This window comes from Canis aureus, chromosome 16 (assembly GCF_053574225.1).
Source record: "Canis aureus isolate CA01 chromosome 16, VMU_Caureus_v.1.0, whole genome shotgun sequence".
Lineage (NCBI taxonomy): Eukaryota > Metazoa > Chordata > Mammalia > Carnivora > Canidae > Canis > Canis aureus.
The window spans coordinates 65,574,495-65,597,135 of NC_135626.1; positions in this window are offsets into that span (position 1 = coordinate 65,574,495).

The window sequence follows — 22,641 nt, forward strand, 5'->3', positions numbered from 1 at the left end:
AAGAAAATTATTCACCATGACCAAGTAGGATTTATCCCTGGGACACAAGGCTGGTTCAACACCCGTAAAACAATCAATGTGATTCATCATATCAGCAAGAGAAAAACCAAGAACCATATGATCCTCTCATTGGATGCAGAGAAAGCATTTGACAAAATACAGCATCCATTCCTGATCAAAACTCTTCAGAGTGTAGGGATAGAGGGAACATTCCTCGACATCTTAAAAGCCATCTATGAAAAGCCCACAGCAAATATCATTCTCAATGGGGAAGCACTGGGAGCCTTTCCCCTAAGATCAGGAACAAGACAGGGATGTCCACTCTCACCACTGCTATTCAACATAGTACTGGAAGTCCTAGCCTCAGCAATCAGACAACAAAAAGACATTAAAGGCATTCAAATTGGCAAAGAAGAAGTCAAACTCTCCCTCTTCGCCGATGACATGATACTCTACATAGAAAACCCAAAAGTCTCCACCCCAAGATTGCTAGAACTCATACAGCAATTCGGTAGCGTGGCAGGATACAAAATCAATGCCCAGAAGTCAGTGGCATTTCTATACACTAACAATGAGACTGAAGAAAGAGAAATTAAGGAGTCAATCCCATTTACAATTGCACCCAAAAGCATAAGATACCTAGGAATAAACCTCACCAAAGATGTAAAGGATCTATACCCTCAAAACTATAGAACACTTCTGAAAGAAATTGAGGAAGACACAAAGAGATGGAAAAATATTCCATGCTCATGGATTGGCAGAATTAATATTGTGAAAATGTCAATGTTACCCAGGGCAATATACACGTTTAATGCAATCCCTATCAAAATACCATGGACTTTCTTCAGAGAGAACAAATTATTTTAAGATTTGTGTGGAATCAGAAAAGACCCCGAATAGCCAGGGGAATTTTAAAAAAGAAAACCATATCTGGGGGCATCACAATGCCAGATTTCAGGTTGTACTACAAAGCTGTGGTCATCAAGACAGTGTGGTACTGGCACAAAAACAGACACATAGATCAGTGGAACAGAATAGAGAATCCAGAAGTGGACCCTGAACTTTATGGGCAACTAATATTCGATAAAGGAGGAAAGACTATCCATTGGAAGAAAGACAGTCTCTTCAATAAATGGTGCTGGGAAAATTGGACATCCACATGCAGAAGAATGAAACTAGACCACTCTCTTTCACCATACACAAAGATAAACTCAAAATGGATGAAAGATCTAAATGTGAGACAAGATTCCATCAAAATCCTAGAGAAGAACACAGGCAACACCCTTTTTGAACTCGGCCATAGTAACTTCTTGCAAGATACATCCACGAAGGCAAAAGAAACAAAAGCAAAAATGAACTATTGGGACTTCATCAAGATAAGAAGCTTTTGCAAAGCAAAGGATACAGTCAACAAAACTCAAAGACAACCTACAGAATGGGAGAAGATATTTGCAAATGACCTATCAGATAAAGGGCTAGTTTCCAAGATCTATAAAGAACTTATTAAACTCAACACCAAAGAAACAAACAATCCAATCATGAAATGGGCAAAAGACATGAACAGAAATCTCACAGAAGAAGACATAGACATGGCCAACATGCACATGAGAAAATGCTCTGCATCACTTGCCATCAGGGAAATACAAATCAAAACCACAATGAGATACCACCTCACACCAGTGAGAATGGGAAAAATTAACAAGGCAGGAAACAACAAATGTTGGTGAGGATGTGGAGAAAAGGGAACCCTCTTACACTGTTGGTGGGAATGTGAACTGGTGCAGCCACTGTGGAAAACTGTGTGGAGGTTCCTCAAACAGTTAAAAATATACCTGCCCTACGACCCAGCAATTGCACTGTTGGGGATTTACCCCAAAGATACAAATGCAATGAAATGCTGGGACACCTGCTCCCCGATGTTTCTAGCAGCAATGGCCACGATAGCCAAACTGTGGAAGGAGCCTCGGTGTCCAACGAAAGATGAATGGATAAAGAAGATGTGGTTTATGTATACAATGGAATATTACTCAGCTATTAGAAATGACAAATACCCACCATTTGCTTCAACGTGGATGGAACTGGAGGGTATTATGCTGAGTGAAGTAAGTCAGTCGGAGAAGGACAAACATTATATGTTCTCATTCACTTGGGGAATATAAATAATAGTGAAAGGGAAAATAAGGGAAGGGAGAAGAAATGTGTGGGAAATATCAGAAAGGGAGACAGAACATAAAGACTGCTAACTCTGGGAAATGAACTAGGGGTGGTAGAAGGGGAGGAGGGCGGGGGGTGGGAGTGAATAGGTGACGGGCACTGGGTGTTATTCTGTATGTTAGTAAATTGAACACCAATAAAAAAATAATAAAAAAAAAGGAGCCTCTGGCAATCGTCTCTGGTGAAGACGTGTGAAACTCACTCTGCAGGCAGTGTGGAACTGTGAGGGACTGAGGGTGAGCTCAACTCTCAGAAGTAAGATGCTTTTGGACAAGGCTTTCAGCTACCTTCTCACATATGGAACTTAGTATGTAGCACCTGTCTACCACAAGAATTACTGGGAAATCGTGAATTGAGCTTGGAGGCACTCGTCTTGTGTTCCGGGAGATTCCAATTACCTCTCCCAGCACTTCCGTCAAACAGCGAACCTAGGCCTTTTAGAAGCCAAGGGTACCAGCAGGCTGGCTGTGGAGGTACAGGCCATAAGCTCAACTCTCAGAAGTGTGTATGCATGGGAGGCAGATGTCTGCTACCCAATCGGACATGGGAGTTGGAAGCAAGCTACACGGTGATTGAAGAAGGCCATTGGAAATCGCTGTATTCAACTCAGATACACGGGAGTTCAGAACCAGTGCTCACACATGCTTTTCACGCAACCTCTCCCAGCCACTAACATTAGGATGTTAGCAGCTACTCCTACAGTCAGGCAGGATGCGGGAGGGATCTGCCCTGTCCTCAGCTCTCACAGGGAAGCATGTCTTGAAGCCAGCTGTCAACTAGCTGCATTCCTATGGCAGTGAGAAGGTAGCAGTACTCTGAGTCAGGAGGTTCCAAGATTACCACTCTACTGCACCTGGAGATACCCGCCAGGTCTGCATTGTTAACTTGTACTCAGAAGCCTCTGGCAATCGTCTCTGCTGAAGACCTGCGAAACTCACTCTGCAGGCAGTGTGGAACTGTGAGGGACTGAGGCTGAGCTCAACTCTCAGAAGTAAGATGCTTTTGGACAAGGCGTTCAGCTACCTTCTCACATATGGAACTTAGTATGTAGCACCTGTCTACCACAAGAATTACTGGGAAGTCGTGAATTGAGCTTGGAGGCACTCGTCTTGTGTGCCGGGAGATTCCAATTACCTCTCCCAGCACTTCCGTCAAACAGCGAGCCTAGGCCTTTTAGAAGCCACGGGTACCAGCAGGCTGGATGTGGAGGTACAGGCCATAATTCAACTCTCAGAAGTGTGTATGCATGGGAGGCAGATGTCTGCTACCCGCTCGTACATGGGATTTGGAACCTAGCTACACTCTGGTTGAGGAAAGCCGTTGGAAATCGCTGTATTCAACTCAGATACACGGGAGTTCAGGCCCAGTGCTCACACACGCTTGCACGCATCCTCTCCCAGACACTAACATTAGGATGTTAGCAGCTACTCCTACAGTCAGGCAGGATGCGGGAGGGTTCTGCCCTGTCCTCAGCTCTCACAGGGAAGCATGTCTTGAAGCCAGCTGTCAACTAGCTGCATTCCTATGGCAGTGAGAAGGTAGGAGTATTCTGAGTCAGGAGGTTCCAAGATTACCAGTCTACTGCACCTGGGGATACCCTCCAGGTCTGCATTGTTACCCTGCGTCTCAGAAGCCTCTGGCAAACGTCTCTGCTGAAGACCTGCGAAACTCACTCTGCAGGCAGTGTGGAACTGTGAGGGACTGAGGCTGAGCTCAACTCTCAGAAGTAAGATGCTTTTGGACAAGGCGTTCAGCTACCCTCTCATGTATGGAACTTAGTATGTAGCACCAGTGTACCACAGGAATTACTAGGAAATCGCTGGACTGAGCTTGGAGGCACTAGTCTTGTGTGCCGGGTGATTCCAATTACCTCTCCCAACACTTCCGTCAAACAGCGAGGCTAGGCCTTTTAGAAGCCAAGGGTACCAGCAGGCTGGCTGTGGAGGTACAGGCCATAAGCTCAACTCTCAGAAGTGTGTATGCATGGGAGGCAGATGTCTGCTACCCACTCGGACATGGGAGTTGGAACCTAGCTACACTGTGATTGAAGAAGGCCATTGGAAATCGCTGTATTCAACTCAGATACACGGGAGTTCAGGCCCAGTGCTCACACATGGTTTTCCCGCAACCTCTCCCAGCCACTAACATAAGGATGTTAGCAGCTACTCCTACAGTCAGGCAGGATGCGGGAGGGTTCTGCCCTGTCCTCAGCTCTCACAGGGAAGCATGTCTTGAAGCCAGCTGACAACTGCCTGCATTCCTACGGCAGTGAGAAGGTAGCAGTACTCTGAGTCAGGAGGTTCCAAGATTACCACTCTACTGCACCTGGAGATACCCTCCAGGTCTGCATTGTTAACTTGTACTCAGAAGCCTCTGGCAATCGTCTCTGGTGAAGACGTGTGAAACTCACTCTGCAGGCAGTGTGGAACTGTGAGGGACTGAGGGTGAGCTCAACTCTCAGAAGTAAGATGCTTTTGGACAAGGCGTTCAGCTAGCTTCTCACATATGGAACTTAGTAAGTAGCACCTGTCTACCACAAGAATTACTGGGAAATCTTGAATTGAGCTTGGAGGCACTCGTCTTGTGTGCCGGGATATTCCAATTACCTCTCCCAACACTTCCGTCAAACAGCCAGCCTAGGCCTTTTAGAAGCCAAGGGTACCAGCAGGCTGGATGTGGAGGTATAGGCCATAAGCTCAACTCTCAGAAGTGTGTAAGCATGGGAGGCAGATGTCTGATACCCAGTCGGACATGGGATTTGGAACCTAGCTACACTGTGATTGAAGAAGGCCATTGGATATCGCTATATTCAACTCAGATACACGGGAGTTCAGGCCCAGTGCTCACACATGCTTTTCCCGCAGCGTCTCCCAGCCACTAACATTAGGATGTTAGCAGCTACTCCTACAGTCAGGCAGGATGCGGGAGGGTTCTGCCCTGTCCTCAGCTCTCACAGGGAAGCATGTCTTGAAGTCAGCTGTCAACTAGCTGCATTCCTATGGCAGTGAGAAGGTAGCAGTACTCTGAGTCAGGAGGTTCCAAGATTACCACTCTACTGCACCTGGAGTTACCCTCCAGGTCTGCATTGTTACCCTGCGTCTCAGAAGCCTCTGGTAATCCTCTCTGTTGAAGACGTGTGAAACTCACTCTGCAGGCAGTGTGGAACTGTGTGGGACTGAGGGTGAACTCAACTCTCAGAAGTAAGATGCTTTTGGACAAGGCGTTTAGCTACCTTCTCACATATGGAACTTAGTATGTAGCACCTGTCTACCACAAGAATTACTGGGAAATTGCTGGACTGACCTTGGAGGCACTAGTCTTGTGCGCCGGGTGATTCCAATTACCTCTCCCAGCACTTCCGTCAAACAGGGAGCCTAGGCCTTTTAGAAGCCAAGGGTACCAGCAGGCTCGATGTGGAGGTACAGGCCATAAGCTCAACTCTCAGAAGTGTGTATGCATGGGAGACAGATGTCTGGTACCCGCTCGTACATGGGATTTGGAACCTAGCTACACTCTGGTTGTGGAAAGCCGTTGGAAATCGCTGTATTCAACTCAGATACACGGGAGTTCAGGCCCAGTGCTCACACATGCTTTTCCCGCAACCTTTCCCAGCCACTAACATTAGGATGTTAGCAGCTACTCCTACAGTCAGGCAGGATGATGGAGGGTTCTGCCCTGTCCTCAGCTCTCACAGGGAAGCATGTCTTAAAGCCAGCTGTCAACTGGCTGCATTCCTACGGCAGTGAGAAGGTAGCAGTACTCTAAGTCAGGAGGTTCCAAGATTACCACTCTATTGCACCTGGAGATACCCTCCAGGTCTGCATTGTTAACTTGTACTCAGAAGCCTCTGGCAATCGTCTCTGGTGAAGACGTGTGAAAATCACTCTGCAGGCAGTGTGGAACTGTGAGGGAATGAGGGTGAGCTCAACTCTCAGAAGTAAGATTCTTTTGGACAAGGCGTTCAGCTAGCTTCTCACATATGGAACTTAGTATGTAGCACCTGTCTACCACAAGAATTACTGGGAAATCGTGAATTGAGCTTGGAGGCACTAGTCTTGTGTGCCGGGAGATTCCAATTACCTCTCCCAGCACTTCCGTCAAACAGACAGCCTAGGCCTTTTAGAAGCAAAGGGTACCAGCAGGCTGGATGTGGAGGTACAGGCCATAAGCTCAACTCTCAGAAGTGTGTATGCATGGGAGGCAGATGTCTGCTACCCGCTCGTACATGGGATTTCGAACCTAGCTACACTCTGGTTGAGGAAAGCCGTCGGAAATCGCTGTATTCAACTCAGATACACGGGAGTTCAGGCCCAGTGCTCACACATGCTTTTCCCGCAACCTCTCCAGGCCACTAACATAAGGATGTTAGCAGCTACTCCTACATTCAGGCAGGATGCGGGAGGGTTCTGCCCTGTCCTCAGCTCTCACAGGGAAGCATGTCTTGAAGCCAGCTGTCAACTGGCTGCATTCCTATGGCAGTGAGAAGGTAGCAGTACTCTGAGTCAGGAGGTTCCAAGATTACCACTCTACTGCACCTGAAAATACCCTCGAGGTCTGCATTGTTAACTTGTACTCAGAAGCCTCTGGCAATCGTCTCTGGTGAAGACGTGTGAAACTCACTCTGCAGGAAGTGTGGAACTGTGAGGTGCTGAGGGTGAGCTCAACTCTCAGAAGTAAGATGCTTTTGGACAAGGCGTTCAGCTACCTTCTCACATATGGAACTTAGTATGTAGCACCTGTCTACCACAAGAATTACTGGGAAATCGTGAATTGAGCTTGGAGGCACTCGTCTTGTGTGCCGGGAGATTCCAATTACCTCTCCCAGCACTTCCGTCAAACAGCGAGCCTAGGCCTTTTAGAAGCCAAGGGTACCAGCAGGCTGGATGTGGAGGTACAGGCCATAAGCTCAACTCTCAGAAGTGTGTATGCATGGGAGGCAGATGTCTGCTACCCACTCGGACATGGGACCTGGAACCTAGATACACTGTGATTGAAGAAGGCCATTGGAAATCGCTGTATTCAACTCAGATACACGGGAGTTCAGGCCCAGTGCTCACACATGCTTTTCCCGCAACCTCTCCCAGCCACTAACATTAGGATATTAGCAGCTACTCCTACAGTCAGGCAGGATGCGGGACGGTTTTGCCCTGTCCTCAGCTCTCACAGGGAAGCATGTCTTGAAGTCAGCTGTCAACTAGCAGCATTCCTATGGCAGTGAGAAGGTAGCAGTACTCTGAGTCAGGAGGTTCCAAGATTACCACTCTACTGCACATGGAGATACCCTCCAGGTCTGCATTGTTACCCTGCGTCTCTGATTCCTCTGGTAATCGTCTCTGGTGAAGACGTGTGAAACTCACTCTGCAGGCAGTGGGGAACTGTGAGGGACTGAGGCTGAGCTCAACTCTCAGAAGTAAGATGCTTTTGGACAAGGCATTCAGCTACCTTCTCACATATGGAACTTAGTATGTAGCACCTGTCTACCACAAGAATTACTGGGAAACCGCTGGACTGAGCTTGGAGGCACTAGTCTTGTGTGCCGGGTGATTCCAATTACGTCTCCCAGCACTTCCGTCAAACAGCGAGGCTAGGCCTTTTAGAAGCCAAGGGTACCAGCAGGCTGGATGTGGAGGTACAGTCCATAAGCTCAACTCTCAGAAGTGTTTATGCATGGGAGGCAGATGTCTGCTACTCGGCCATAACCTCGGGCATGGGAGTTGGAACATAGCTACACTGTGATTGAAGAAGGCCATTGAAAATCGCTGTATTCAACTCAGATACACGGGAGTTCAGGCCCAGTGCTCACACATGCTTTTCCCGCAACATCTCCCAGCCACTAACATAAGGATGTTAGCAGCTACTCCTACAGTCAGGCAGGATGCGGGAGGGTTCTGCCCTGTCCTCAGCTCTCACAGGGATGCATGTCTTGAAGCCATCTGTCAACTAGCTGCATTCCTATGGCAGTGAGAAGGTAGCAGTACTCTGAGTCAGGAGGTCCAAGATTGCCACTCTACTGCACCTGGAGATACCCTCCAGGTCTGCATTGTCAACTTGTACTCAGAAGCCTCTGGCAATCGTCTCTGGTGAAGACGTGTGGAACTCACTCTGCAGGCAGTGTGGAACTGTGAGGGACTGAGGCTGAGCTCAACTCTCAGAAGTAAGATGCTTTTGGACAAGGCGTTCAGCTACCTTCTCACATATGGAACTTAGTATGTAGCACCAGTCTACCACAAGAATTATTGGGAAATCGTGAATTGAGCTTGGAGGCACTCGTCTTGTGTGCGGGACATTCCAATTACCTCTCCCAGCACTTCCGTCAAACAGCGAGCCTAGGCCTTTTAGAAGCCAAGGGTACAAGCAAGCTGGATGTGGAGGTACAGGCCATAAGCTCAACTCTCAGAAGTGTGTATGCATGGGAGGCAGATGTCTGCTACCCGCTCGTACATGGGATTTGGAACCTAGCTACACTCTGGTTGAGGAAAGCCGTTGGAAATCGCTGTATACAACTCAGATACACGGGAGTTCAGGCCCAGTGCTCAAACACGCTTTTCCCGCATCCTCCCCCAGCTACTAACATTAGGATGTTAGCAGCTACTCCTACAGTCAGGCAGGATGCGGGAGGGTTCTGCCCTGTCCTCAGCTCTCACAGGGAAGCATGTCTTGAAGCCAGCTGTCAACTAGCTGCATTCCTATGGCAGTGAGAAGGTAGCAGTATTCTGAGTCAGGAGGTTCCAAGATTACCAGTCTACTGCCAATAGGGATACCCTCCAGGTCTGCATTATTACCCTGCGTCTCAGAAGCCTCTGGCAAACGTCTCTGCTGAAGACCTGCGAAACTCACTCTGCAGGCAGTGTGGAACTGTGAGGGCCTGAGGCTGAGCTCAACTCTCAGAAGTAAGATGCTTTTGGACAAGGCGTTCAGCTACCTTCTCACATATGGAACTTAGTATGTAGCACCTGTCTACCACAAGAATTACTGGGAAATCGTGAATTGAGCTTGGAGGCACTCGTCTTTTTTGCCGGGAGATTCCAATTGCCTCTCCCAGCCCTTCCGTCAAACAGCGAGCCTAGGCCTTTTAGAAGCCAAGGGTACCAGCAGGCTGGCTGTGGAGGTACACTCCAAAAGCTCAACTCTCAGAAGTGTGTATGCATGGGAGGCCGATGTCTGCTACCCTCTCGGACATGGGTGTTGGAACCTAGCTTCACTGTGATTGAAGAGGGCCATTGGAAATCGCTGTATTCAACTCAGATACACGGGAGTTCAGGCCCAGTGCTCACACATGCTTTTCCCGCAACCTCTCCCAGCAACTAACATAAGGATGTTAGCAGCTACTCCTACAGTCAGGCAGGATGATGGAGGGTTCTGCTCTCTCCTCAGCTCTCACAGGGAAGCATGTCTTGAAGCCAGCTGTCAACTAGCTGCATTCCTATGGCAGTGAGAAGGTAGCAGTACTCTGAGTCAGGAGGTTCCAAGATTACCACTCTACTGCACCTGGAGATACCCTCCAGGTCTGCATTGTTAACTTGTACTCAGAAGTCTCTGGCAATCGTCTCTGGTGAAGACGTGTGAAACTCACTCTGCAGGCAGTGTGGAACTGTGAGGGACTGAGGCTGAGCTCAACTCTCAGAAGTAAGATGCTTTTGGACAAGGCGTTCAGCTACCTTCTCACATATGGAACTTAGTATGTAGCACCTGTCTACCACAAGAATTACTGGGAAATCGTGAATTGAGCTTGGAGGCACTCGTCTTGTGTGCCGGGAGATTACAATTACCTCTCCAGCACTTCCCTCAAACAGCGAGCCTATGCCTTTTAGAAGCCAAGGGTACCAGCAGGCTGGATGTGGAGGTACAGGCCATAAGCTCAACTCTCAGAAGTGTGTATGCATGGGAGGCAGATGTCTGCTACCCGCTCGTACATGGGATTTGGAAACGAGCTACACTCTGGTTGAGGAAAGCCGTTGGAAATCGCTGTATTCAACTCAGATACACGGGAGTTCAGGCCCAGTGCTCACACATGCTTTTCCCGCATCCTCTCCCAGCCACTAACATTAGGATGTTAGCAGCTAATCCTACAGTCAGGCAGGATGCGGGAGGGTTGTGCCCTGTCCTCAGCTCTCACAGGGAAGCATGTCTTGAAGCCAGCTGTCAACTAGCTGCATTCCTAAGGCAGTGAGAAGGTAGCAGTATTCTGAGTAAGGCGGTTCCAAGATTACCAGTCTACTACACCTGGGGATACCCTCCAGGTCTGCATTGTTACCCTGCGTTTCAGAAGCCTCTGGCAAACGTCTGTGCTGAAGACCTGCGAAACTCACTCTGCAGGCAGTGTGGAACTGTGAGGGACTGAGGCTGAGCTCAACTCTCAGAAGTAAGATGCTTTTGGACAAGGCGTTCAGCTACCTTCTCACGTATGGAACTTAGTATGTAGCACCAGTCTATCAAAGAATTACTGGGAAATCGCTGGACTGAGCTTGGAGGCACTCGTCTTGTGTGTGGAGATATTCCAATTACCTCTCCCAGCACTTCCGTCAAACAACGAGCCTAGGCCTTATAGAAGCCAAGGGTACCAGCAGGCTGGATGTGGAGGTACAGGCCATAAGCTCAACTCTCAGAAGTGTGTATGCATGGGAGGCAGATGTCTGCTACCCACTCGGATATGGGAGTTGGAACCTAGCTACACTGTGATTGAAGAAGGCTATTGGAAATCGCTGTATTCAACTCAGATACACGGGAGTTCAGGCCCAGTGCTCACACATGCTTTTCCCGCAACCTCTCCCAGCCACTAACATAAGGATGTTAGCAGCTACTCCTACAGTCAGGCAGGATGCGGGAGGGTTCTGCCCTGTCCTCAGCTCTCACAGGGAAGCATGTCTTGAAGCCAGCTGACAACTGCCTGCATTCCTATGGCAGTGAGAAGGTAGCAGTACTCTGAGTCAGGAGGTTCCAAGATTACCACTCTACTGCACCTGGAGATACCCTCCAGGTCTGCATTGTTAACTTGTACTCAGAAGCCTCTGGCAATCGTCTCTGGTGAAGACGTGTGAAACTCACTCTGCAGGCAGTGTGGAACTGTGAGGGACTGAGGGTGAGCTCAACTCTCAGAAGTAAGATGCTTTTGGACAAGGCGTTCAGCTAGCTTCTCACATATGGAACTTAGTAAGTAGCACCTGTCTACCACAAGAATTACTGGGAAATCGTGAATTGAGCTTGGAGGCACTCGTCTTGTGTGCCGGGATATTCCAATTACCTCTCCCAACACTTCCGTCAAACAGCCAGCCTAGGCCTTTTAGAAGCCAAGGGTACCAGCAGGCTGGATGTGGAGGTATAGGCCATAAGCTCAACTCTCAGAAGTGTGTAAGCATGGGAGGCAGATGTCTGATACCCAGTCGGACATGGGATTTGGAACCTAGCTACACTGTGATTGAAGAAGGCCATTGGATATCGCTATATTCAACTCAGATACACGGGAGTTCAGGCCCAGTGCTCACACATGCTTTTCCCGCAGCGTCTCCCAGCCACTAACATTAGGATGTTAGCAGCTACTCCTACAGTCAGGCAGGATGCGGGAGGGTTCTGCCCTGTCCTCAGCTCTCACAGGGAAGCATGTCTTGAAGTCAGCTGTCAACTAGCTGCATTCCTATGGCAGTGAGAAGGTAGCAGTACTCTGAGTCAGGAGGTTCCAAGATTACCACTCTACTGCACCTGGAGTTACCCTCCAGGTCTGCATTGTTACCCTGCGTCTCAGAAGCCTCTGGTAATCCTCTCTGTTGAAGACGTGTGAAACTCACTCTGCAGGCAGTGTGTAACTGTGTGGGACTGAGGGTGAACTCAACTCTCAGAAGTAAGATGCTTTTGGACAAGGCGTTTAGCTACCTTCTCACATATGGAACTTAGTATGTAGCACCTGTCTACCACAAGAATTACTGGGAAATTGCTGGACTGACCTTGGAGGCACTAGTCTTGTGCGCCGGGTGATTCCAATTACCTCTCCCAGCACTTCCGTCAAACAGGGAGCCTAGGCCTTTTAGAAGCCAAGGGTACCAGCAGGCTCGATGTGGAGGTACAGGCCATAAGCTCAACTCTCAGAAGTGTGTATGCATGGGAGACAGATGTCTGGTACCCGCTCGTACATGGGATTTGGAACCTAGCTACACTCTGGTTGTGGAAAGCCGTTGGAAATCGCTGTATTCAACTCAGATACACGGGAGTTCAGGCCCAGTGCTCACACATGCTTTTCCCGCAACCTTTCCCAGCCACTAACATTAGGATGTTAGCAGCTACTCCTACAGTCAGGCAGGATGATGGAGGGTTCTGCCCTGTCCTCAGCTCTCACAGGGAAGCATGTCTTAAAGCCAGCTGTCAACTGGCTGCATTCCTACGGCAGTGAGAAGGTAGCAGTACTCTGAGTCAGGAGGTTCCAAGATTACCACTCTATTGCACCTGGAGATACCCTCCAGGTCTGCATTGTTAACTTGTACTCAGAAGCCTCTGGCAATCGTCTCTGGTGAAGACGTGTGAAAATCACTCTGCAGGCAGTATGGAACTGTGAGGGAATGAGGGTGAGCTCAACTCTCAGAAGTAAGATGCTTTTGGACAAGGCGTTCAGCTAGCTTCTCACATATGGAACTTAGTATGTAGCACCTGTCTACCACAAGAATTACTGGGAAATCGTGAATTGAGCTTGGAGGCACTAGTCTTGTGTGCCGGGAGATTCCAATTACCTCTCCCAGCACTTCCGTCAAACAGACAGCCTAGGCCTTTTAGAAGCAAAGGGTAACAGCAGGCTGGATGTGGAGGTACAGGCCATAAGCTCAACTCTCAGAAGTGTGTATGCATGGGAGGCAGATGTCTGCTACCCGCTCGTACATGGGATTTCGAACCTAGCTACACTCTGGTTGAGGAAAGCCGTCGGAAATCGCTGTATTCAACTCAGATACACGGGAGTTCAGGCCCAGTGCTCACACATGCTTTTCCCGCAACCTCTCCAGGCCACTAACATAAGGATGTTAGCAGCTACTCCTACATTCAGGCAGGATGCGGGAGGGTTCTGCCCTGTCCTCAGCTCTCACAGGGAAGCATGTCTTGAAGCCAGCTGTCAACTGGCTGCATTCCTATGGCAGTGAGAAGGTAGCAGTACTCTGAGTCAGGAGGTTCCAAGATTACCACTCTACTGCACCTGAAAATACCCTCGAGGTCTGCATTGTTAACTTGTACTCAGAAGCCTCTGGCAATCGTCTCTGGTGAAGACGTGTGAAACTCACTCTGCAGGAAGTGTGGAACTGTGAGGTACTGAGGGTGAGCTCAACTCTCAGAAGTAAGATGCTTTTGGACAAGGCGTTCAGCTACCTTCTCACATATGGAACTTAGTATGTAGCACCTGTCTACCACAAGAATTACTGGGAAATCGTGAATTGAGCTTGGAGGCACTCGTCTTGTGTGCCGGGAGATTCCAATTACCTCTCCCAGCACTTCCGTCAAACAGCGAGCCTAGGCCTTTTAGAAGCCAAGGGTACCAGCAGGCTGGATGTGGAGGTACAGGCCATAAGCTCAACTCTCAGAAGTGTGTATGCATGGGAGGCAGATGTCTGCTACCCACTCGGACATGGGACCTGGAACCTAGATACACTGTGATTGAAGAAGGCCATTGGAAATCGCTGTATTCAACTCAGATACACGGGAGTTCAGGCCCAGTGCTCACACATGCTTTTCCCGCAACCTCTCCCAGCCACTAAAATTAGGATATTAGCAGCTACTCCTACAGTCAGGCAGGATGCGGGACGGTTTTGCCCTGTCCTCAGCTCTCACAGGGAAGCATGTCTTGAAGTCAGCTGTCAACTAGCAGCATTCCTATGGCAGTGAGAAGGTAGCAGTACTCTGAGTCAGGAGGTTCCAAGATTACCACTCTACTGCACATGGAGATACCCTCCAGGTCTGCATTGTTACCCTGCGTCTCTGATTCCTCTGGTAATCGTCTCTGGTGAAGACGTGTGAAACTCACTCTGCAGGCAGTGGGGAACTGTGAGGGACTGAGGCTGAGCTCAACTCTCAGAAGTAAGATGCTTTTGGACAAGGCATTCAGCTACCTTCTCACATATGGAACTTAGTATGTAGCACCTGTCTACCACAAGAATTACTGGGAAATCGCTGGACTGAGCTTGGAGGCACTAGTCTTGTGTGCCGGGTGATTCCAATTACGTCTCCCAGCACTTCCGTCAAACAGCGAGGCTAGGCCTTTTAGAAGCCAAGGGTACCAGCAGGCTGGATGTGGAGGTACAGTCCATAAGCTCAACTCTCAGAAGTGTTTATGCATGGGAGGCAGATGTCTGCTACTCGGCCATAACCTCGGGCATGGGAGTTGGAACATAGCTACACTGTGATTGAAGAAGGCCATTGGAAATCGCTGTTCAACTCAGATACACGGGAGTTCAGGCCCAGTGCTCACACATGCTTTTCCCGCAACATCTCGCAGCCACTAACATAAGGATGTTAGCAGCTACTCCTACAGTCAGGCAGGATGCGGGAGGGTTCTGCCCTGTCCTCAGCTCTCACAGGGATGCATGTCTTGAAGCCATCTGTCAACTAGCTGCATTCCTATGGCAGTGAGAAGGTAGCAGTACTCTGAGTCAGGAGGTCCAAGATTGCCACTCTACTGCACCTGGAGATACCCTCCAGGTCTGCATTGTCAACTTGTACTCAGAAGCCTCTGGCAATCGTCTCTGGTGAAGACGTGTGGAACTCACTCTGCAGGCAGTGTGGAACTGTGAGGGACTGAGGCTGAGCTCAACTCTCAGAAGTAAGATGCTTTTGGACAAGGCGTTCAGCTACCTTCTCACATATGGAACTTAGTATGTAGCACCAGTCTACCACAAGAATTATTGGGAAATCGTGAATTGAGCTTGGAGGCACTCGTCTTGTGTGCGGGACATTCCAATTACCTCTCCCAGCACTTCCGTCAAACAGCGAGCCTAGGCCTTTTAGAAGCCAAGGGTACAAGCAGGCTGGATGTGGAGGTACAGGCCATAAGCTCAACTCTCAGAAGTGTGTATGCATGGGAGGCAGATGTCTGCTACCCACTCGGACATGGGAGTTGGAACCTAGCTACACTCTGGTTGAGGAAAGCCGTTGGAAATCGCTGTATTCAACTCAGATACACGGGAGTTCAGGCCCAGTGCTCACACAAGCTTTTCCCGAAACTTCTCCCAGCCACTAACATTGGGATGTTATCAGCTACTCCTACAGTCAGGCAGGATGCGGGAGGGTTCTGCCCTGTCCTCAGCTCTCACAGGGAAGCATGTCTTGAAGTCAGCTGTCAAGTAGCTGCATTCCGATGGCAGTGAGAAGGTAGCGGTACTCTGAGTCAGGAGGTTCTAAGATTACCACTCTACTGCACCTGGAGATTACCTCCAGGTCTGCATTGTTACCTGCGTCTCAGAAGCCTCTGCTAATCGTCTCTGGTGAAGACGTGTGAAACAGACTCTGCAGGCAGTGTGGAACTGTGAGGGACTGAGGCTGAGCTCAACTCTCAGAAGTAAGATGCTTTTGGACAAGGCGTTCAGCTACCTTCTCACATATGGAACTTAGTATGTAGCACCTGTCTACCACAAGAATTACTGGGAAATCGCTGGACTGAGCTTGGTGGCACTAGGCTTGTGTGCCGTGTGATTCCAATTACCTCTCCCAGCAATTCCGTCAAACAGCGAGCCTAAGCCTTTTAGAAGCCAAGGGTACCAGCAGGCTGGCTGTGGAGGTACAGGCCATAAGCTCAACTCTCAGAAGTGTGTATGCATGGGAGGCAGATGTCTGCTACCCACTCGTACATGGGATTTGGTACCTAGCTACACTCTGATTGAGGAAAGCCGTTGGAAATCGCTGTATTCAACTCAGATACACGGGAGTTCAGGCCCAGTGCTCACACATGCTTTTCCCGCAACCTCTCCCAGCCACTAACATTAGGATGTTAGCAGCTACTCCTACAGTCAGGCAGGATGCGGGAGGGTTCTGCCCTGTCCTCAGCTCTCACAGGGAAGCATGTCTTGAAGCCAGCTCTCAACTAGCTGCATTCCTATGGCAGTGAGAAGGTAGCAGTGTTCTGAGTCAGGAGGTTCCAAGATTACCAGTCTAAAGCACCTGGGGATACCCTCCAGGTCTGCATTGTTACCCTGCGTCTCAGAAGCCTCTGGCAAACGTCTCTGCTGAAGACCTGCGAAACTCACTCTGCAGGCAGTGTGGAACTGTGAGGGACTGAGGCTGAGCTCAACTCTCAGAAGTAAGATGCTTTTGGACAAGGCGTTCAGCTACCTTCTCACATATGGAACTTAGTATGTAGCACCTGTCTACCAGAAGAATTACTGGGAAATCATTCGATTGAGCTTGGAGGCACTAGTCATGTGTGCCGAGTGATTCCAATTACCTCTCCCAGCACTTCCGTCAAACAGCGAGCCTAGGCCTTTTAGAAGCCAAGGGTACCAGCAGGCTGGATGTGGAGGTACAGGCCATAAGCTCAACTCTCAGAAGTGTGTATGCATGGGAGGCAGATGTCTGATACCCGCTCGTACATGGGATTTGGAACCTAGCTACACTCTGGTTGAGGAAAGCCTTTGGAAATCGCTGTATTCAACTCAGATACACGGGAGTTCAGGCCTAGTGCTCACACATGCTTTTCCCGCAACCTCTCGTAGCCACTAACATTAGGATGTTAGAAGCTACTCCTACAGTCAGGCAGGATGCGGGAGGGTTCTGCCCTGTCCTCAGCTCTCACAGGGAAGCATGTCTTGAAGCCAGCTGTCAACTAGCTGCATTCCTATGGCAGTGAGAAGGTAGCAGTATTCTGAGTCAGGAGGTTCCAAGATTACCACTCTACTGCACCTGGAGATACCCTCCAGGTCTGCATTCTTAACTTGTTCTCAGAAGCCTCTGGCAATCGTCTCTGCTGAAGACCTGCGAAACTCACTCTGCAGGCAGTGTGGAACTGTGAGGGACTGAGGCTGAGCTCAACTCTCAGAAGTAAGATGCTTTTGGACAAGGCGTTCAGCTACCTTCTCACATATGGAACTTAGTATGTAGCACCTGTCTACCACAAGAATTACTGGGAAATCGCTGGTCTGAGCTTGGTGGCACTAGGCTTGTGTGCCGGGTGATTCCAATTACCTCTCCCAGCAATTCCGTCAAACAGCGAGCCTAAGCCTTTTAGAAGCCAAGGGTACCAGCAGGCTGGCTGTGGAGGTACAGGCCATAAGCTCAACTCTCAGAAGTGTGTATGCATGGGAGGCAGATGTCTGCTACCCACTGGGACATGGGATTTGGTACCTAGCTACACTCTGGTTGAGGAAAGCCGTTGGAAATCGCTGTATTCAACTCAGATACACGGGAGTTCAGGCCCAGTGCTCACACATGCTTTTCCCGCAACCTCTCCCAGCCACTAACATTAGGATGTTAGCAGCTACTCCTACAGTCAGGCAGGATGCGGGAGGGTTCTGCCCTGTCCTCAGCTCTCACAGGGAAGCATGTCTTGAAGCCAGCTCTCAACTAGCGGCATTCCTATGGCAGTGAGAAGGTAGCAGTATTCTGAGTCAGGAGGTTCCAAGATTACCAGTCTAAAGCACCTGGGGATACCCTCCAGGTCTGCATTATTACCCTGCGTCTCAGAAGCCTCTGGCAATCGTCTCTGCTGAAGACCTGCGAAACTCACTCTGCAGGCAGTGTGGAACTGTGAGGGACTGAGGCTGAGCTCAACTCTCAGAAGTAAGATGCTTTTGGACAAGGCGTTCAGCTACCCTCTCACGTATGGAACTTAGTATGTAGCACCAGTGTACCACAGGAATTACTAGGAAATCGCTGGACTGTGCTTGGAGGCACTAGTCTTGTGTGCCACGTGATTCCAATTACCTCTCCCCACACTTCCGTCAAACAGCGAGCCTAGGCCTTTTAGAAGCCAAGGGTACCTGCAGGCTGGCTGTGGAGGTACAGGCCATAAGCTCAACTCTCAGAAGTGTGTATGCATGGGAGGCAGCTGTCTGCTACCCACTCGGACATGGGAGTTGGAACCAAGCTACACTGTGATTGAAGAAGGCCATTGGAAATCGCTGTATTCAACTCAGATACACGGGAGTTCAGGCCAAGTGCTCACACATGCTTTTCCCACAACATCTCCCAGCCACTAACATTAGGATGATAGCAGCTACTCCTACAGTCAGGCAGGATGCGGGACGGTTCTGCCCTGTCCTCAGCTCTCACACGTAAGCATGTCTTAAAGTCAGCTGTCAACTAGCTGCATTCCTATGGCAGTGAGAAGGTAGCAGACTCTGAGTCAGGAGGTTCCAAGATTACCACTCTACTGCACCTGGAGATACCCTCCAGGTCTGCATTGTTAACTTGTACTCAGAAGCCTCTGGTAATCGTCTCTGGTGAAGACGTGTGAAACTCACTCTGCAGGCAGTGTGGAACTGTGATGGACTGAGGCTGAGCTCAACTCTCACAAGTAAGATGCTTTTGGACAAGGCGTTTAGCTACCTTCTCACATATGGAGCTTAGTATGTAGCACCTGTCTACCACAAGAATTACTGGGAAATCGCTGGACTGAGCTTGGAGGCACTAGTCTTGTGTGCCGGGTGATTCCAATTACGTCTCCCAGCACTTCCGTCAAACAGCGAGCCTAGGCATTTTAGAAGCCAAGGGTACCAGCAGGCTGGATGTGGAGGTACAGGCCATAAGCTCAACTCTCAGAAGTGTGTATGCATGGGAGGCAGATGTCTGCTACCCGCTCGTACATGGGATTTGCAACCTAGCTACACTCTGGTTGAGGAAAGACGTTGGAAATGGCTGTATTCAACTCAGATACAAGGGAGTTCAGGCCCAGTGCTCACACATGCTTTTCCCGCAACCTCTCCCAGCCACTAACATCAGGATGTTAGCAGCTACTCCTACAGTCAGGCAGGATGCGGGAGGGTTCTGCCCTGTCCACAGCTCTCACGTGGAAGCATGTCTTGAAGCCAGCTGTCAACTAGCTGCATTCCTATGGCAGTGAGAAGGTAGCAGTATTCTGAGTCAGGAGGTTCCAAGATTACCAGTCTACTGCACCTGGAGATACCCTCCAGGTCTGCATTGTTAACTTGTACTCAGAAGCCTCTGGCAATCGTCTCTGGTGAAGACGTGTGAATCTCACTCTGCAGGCAGTGTGGAACTGTGAGGGACTGAGGCTGGGCTCAACTCTCAGAAGTAAGATGCTTTTGGACAAGGCGTTCAGCTACCCTCTCACGTATGGAATTTAGTATGTAGCACCTGTCTACCCCAAGAATTACTGGGAAATCGTGAATTGAGCTTGGAGGCACTCGTCTTGTGTGCCGGGATATTCCAATTACCTCTCCCAGCACTTCCGTCAAACAGCGAGCCTAGGCCTTTTAGAAGACAAGGGTACCAGCAGGCTGGATGTGGAGGTACAGGCCATAAACTCAACTCTCAGAAGTGTGTATGCATGGGAGGCAGATGTCTGCTACCCACTCGGACATGGGAGTTGGAACCTAGCTACACTGTGATTGAAGAAGGCCATTGGAAATCGCTGTATTCAACTCAGATACACGGGAGTTCAGGCCCAGTGCTCACACATGCTTTTCCCGCAACCTCTCCCAGCCACTAATATTAGGATGTTAGCAGCTACTCCTACAGTCAGGCAGGATACGGGAGGGATCTGCCCTGTCCTCAGCTCTCACAGGGAAGCATGTCTTGAAGTCAGCTGTCAACTACCTGCATTCCTATGGCAGTGAGAAGGTAGCAGTACTGTGAGTCAGGAGGTTCCCAGATTATCACTCTACTGCACCTGGAGATACCCTCCAGGTCTGCATTGTTACCCTGCGTCTCAGAAGCCTCTGGTAAACGTCTCTGCTGAAGACCTGCGAAATTCACTCTGCAGGCAGTGTGGAACTGTGAGGGACTGAGGCTGAGCTCAACTCTCAGAAGTAAGATGCTTTTGGACAAGGCGTTCTGCTACCCTGTCACGTATGGAACTTAGTATGTAGCACCAGTCTACCAGAGGAATTACTAGGAAATCCCTGGACTGAGCTTGGAGGCACTAGTCTTGTGTGCCGGGTGATTCCAATTACCTCTCCCAACACTTCCGTCAAACAGCGAGCCTAGGCCTTTTAGAAGCCAAGGGTACCAGCAGGCTGGCTGTGGAGGTACAGGCCATAAGCTCAACTCTCAGAAGTGTGTATGCATGGGAGGCAGATGTCTGCTGCCCGCTCGTACATGGGATTTGGAACCTAGCTACATTCTGGTTGTGGAAAGCCGTTGGAAATCGCTGTATTCAACTCAGATACACGGGAGTTCAGGCCCAGTGCTCACACACGCTTTTCCCGCATCCTCTCCCAGGCCCTAACATTAGGATGTTAGCAGCTACTCCTACAGTCAGGCAGGATGCGGGAAGGTTCTGCCCTGTCCTCAGCTCTCACAGGGAAGCATGTCTTGAAGCCAGCTGTCAACTAGCTGCATTCCTATGGCAGTGAGAAGGTAGCAGTATTCTGAGTCAGGAGGTTCCAAGATTACCAGTCTACTGCACCTGGGGATACCCTCCAGGTCTACATTGTTATCCTGTGTCTCAGAAGCCTCTGGCAAACGTCTCTGCTGAAGACCTGCGAAACTCACTCTGCAGGCATTGTGGAACTGTGAGGGACTGAGGCTGAGCTCAACTCTCAGAAGTAAGATGCTTTTGGACAAGGCGTTCAGCTACCCTCTCACGTATGGAACTTAGTATGTAGCACCAGTGTACCACAGGAATTACTAGGAAATCGCTGGACTGTGCTTGGAGGCACTAGTCTTGTGTGCCGGGTGATTCCAATTACCTCTCCCAACACTTCCGTCAAACAGCGAGCCTAGGCCTTTTAGAAGCCAAGGGTACCAGCAGGCTGGCTGTGGAGGTACAGGCCATAAGCTCAACTCTCAGAAGTGTGTATGCATGGGAGGCCGATGTCTGCTACCCACTCGGACATGGGAGTTGGAACCTAGCTACACTCTGGTTGAGGAAATCCGTTGGAAATCACTGTATTCAACTCAGATACACGGGAGTTCAGGCCCAGTGCTCACACATGCTTTTCCCGCAACCTCTCCCAGCCACTAACATTAGGATGTTAGCAGCTACTCCTACAGTCAGGCAGGATGCGGGAGGGTTCTGCCCTGTCCTCAGCTCTCACAGGGAAGCATGTCTTGAAGCCAGCTGTCAACTAGCTGCATTCCTATGGCAGTGAGAAGGTAGCAGTATTCTGAGTCAAGAGGTTCCAAGATTACCACCCTACTGCACCTGGAGATACCCTCCAGGTCTGCATTGTTAACTTGTACTCAGAAGCCTCTGGCAATCGTCTCTGCTGAAGACCTGCGAAACTCACTCTGCAGGCAGTGTGGAACTGTGAGGGACTGAGGATGAGCTCAACTCTCAGAAGTAAGATGCTTTTGGACAAGGCGTTCAGCTACCCTCTCACGTATGGAATTTAGTATGTAGCACCTGTCTACCCCAAGAATTACTGGGAAATCGTGAATTGAGCTTGGAGGCACTCGTCTTGTGTGCCGGGATATTCCAATTACCTCTCCCAGCACTTCCGTCAAACAGCGAGCCTAGGCCTTTTAGAAGACAAGGGTACCAGCAGGCTGGATGTGGAGGTACAGGCCATAAACTCAACTCTCAGAAGTGTGTATGCATGGGAGGCAGATGTCTGCTACCCACTCGGACATGGGAGTTGGAACCTAGCTACACTGTGATTGAAGAAGGCCATTGGAAATCGCTGTATTCAACTCAGATACACGGGAGTTCAGGCCCAGTGCTCACACATGCTTTTCCCGCAACCTCTCCCAGCCACTAATATTAGGATGTTAGCAGCTACTCCTACAGTCAGACAGGATACGGGAGGGATCTGCCCTGTCCTCAGCTCTCACAGGGAAGCATGTCTTGAAGTCAGCTGTCAACTACCTGCATTCCTATGGCAGTGAGAAGGTAGCAGTACTGTGAGTCAGGAGGTTCCCAGATTATCACTCTACTGCACCTGGAGATACCCTCCAGGTCTGCATTGTTACCCTGCGTCTCAGAAGACTCTGGCAAACGTCTCTGCTGAAGTCGTGTGAAACTCACTCTGCAGGCAGTGTGGAACTGTGAGGGACTGAGGCTGAGCTCAACTCTCAGAAGTACGATGCTTTTGGACAAGGCGTTCAGCTACCCTCTCACGTATGGAACTTAGTATGTAGCACCAGTCTACCACAGGAATTACTAGGAAATCGCTGGACTGTGCTTGGAGGCACTAGTCTTGTGTGCCGCGTGATTCCAATTACCTCTCCCCACACTTCCGTCAAACAGCGAGCCTAGGCCTTTTAGAAGCCAAGGGTACCTGCAGGCTGGCTGTGGAGGTACAGGCCATAAGCTCAACTCTCAGAAGTGTGTATGCATGGGAGGCAGCT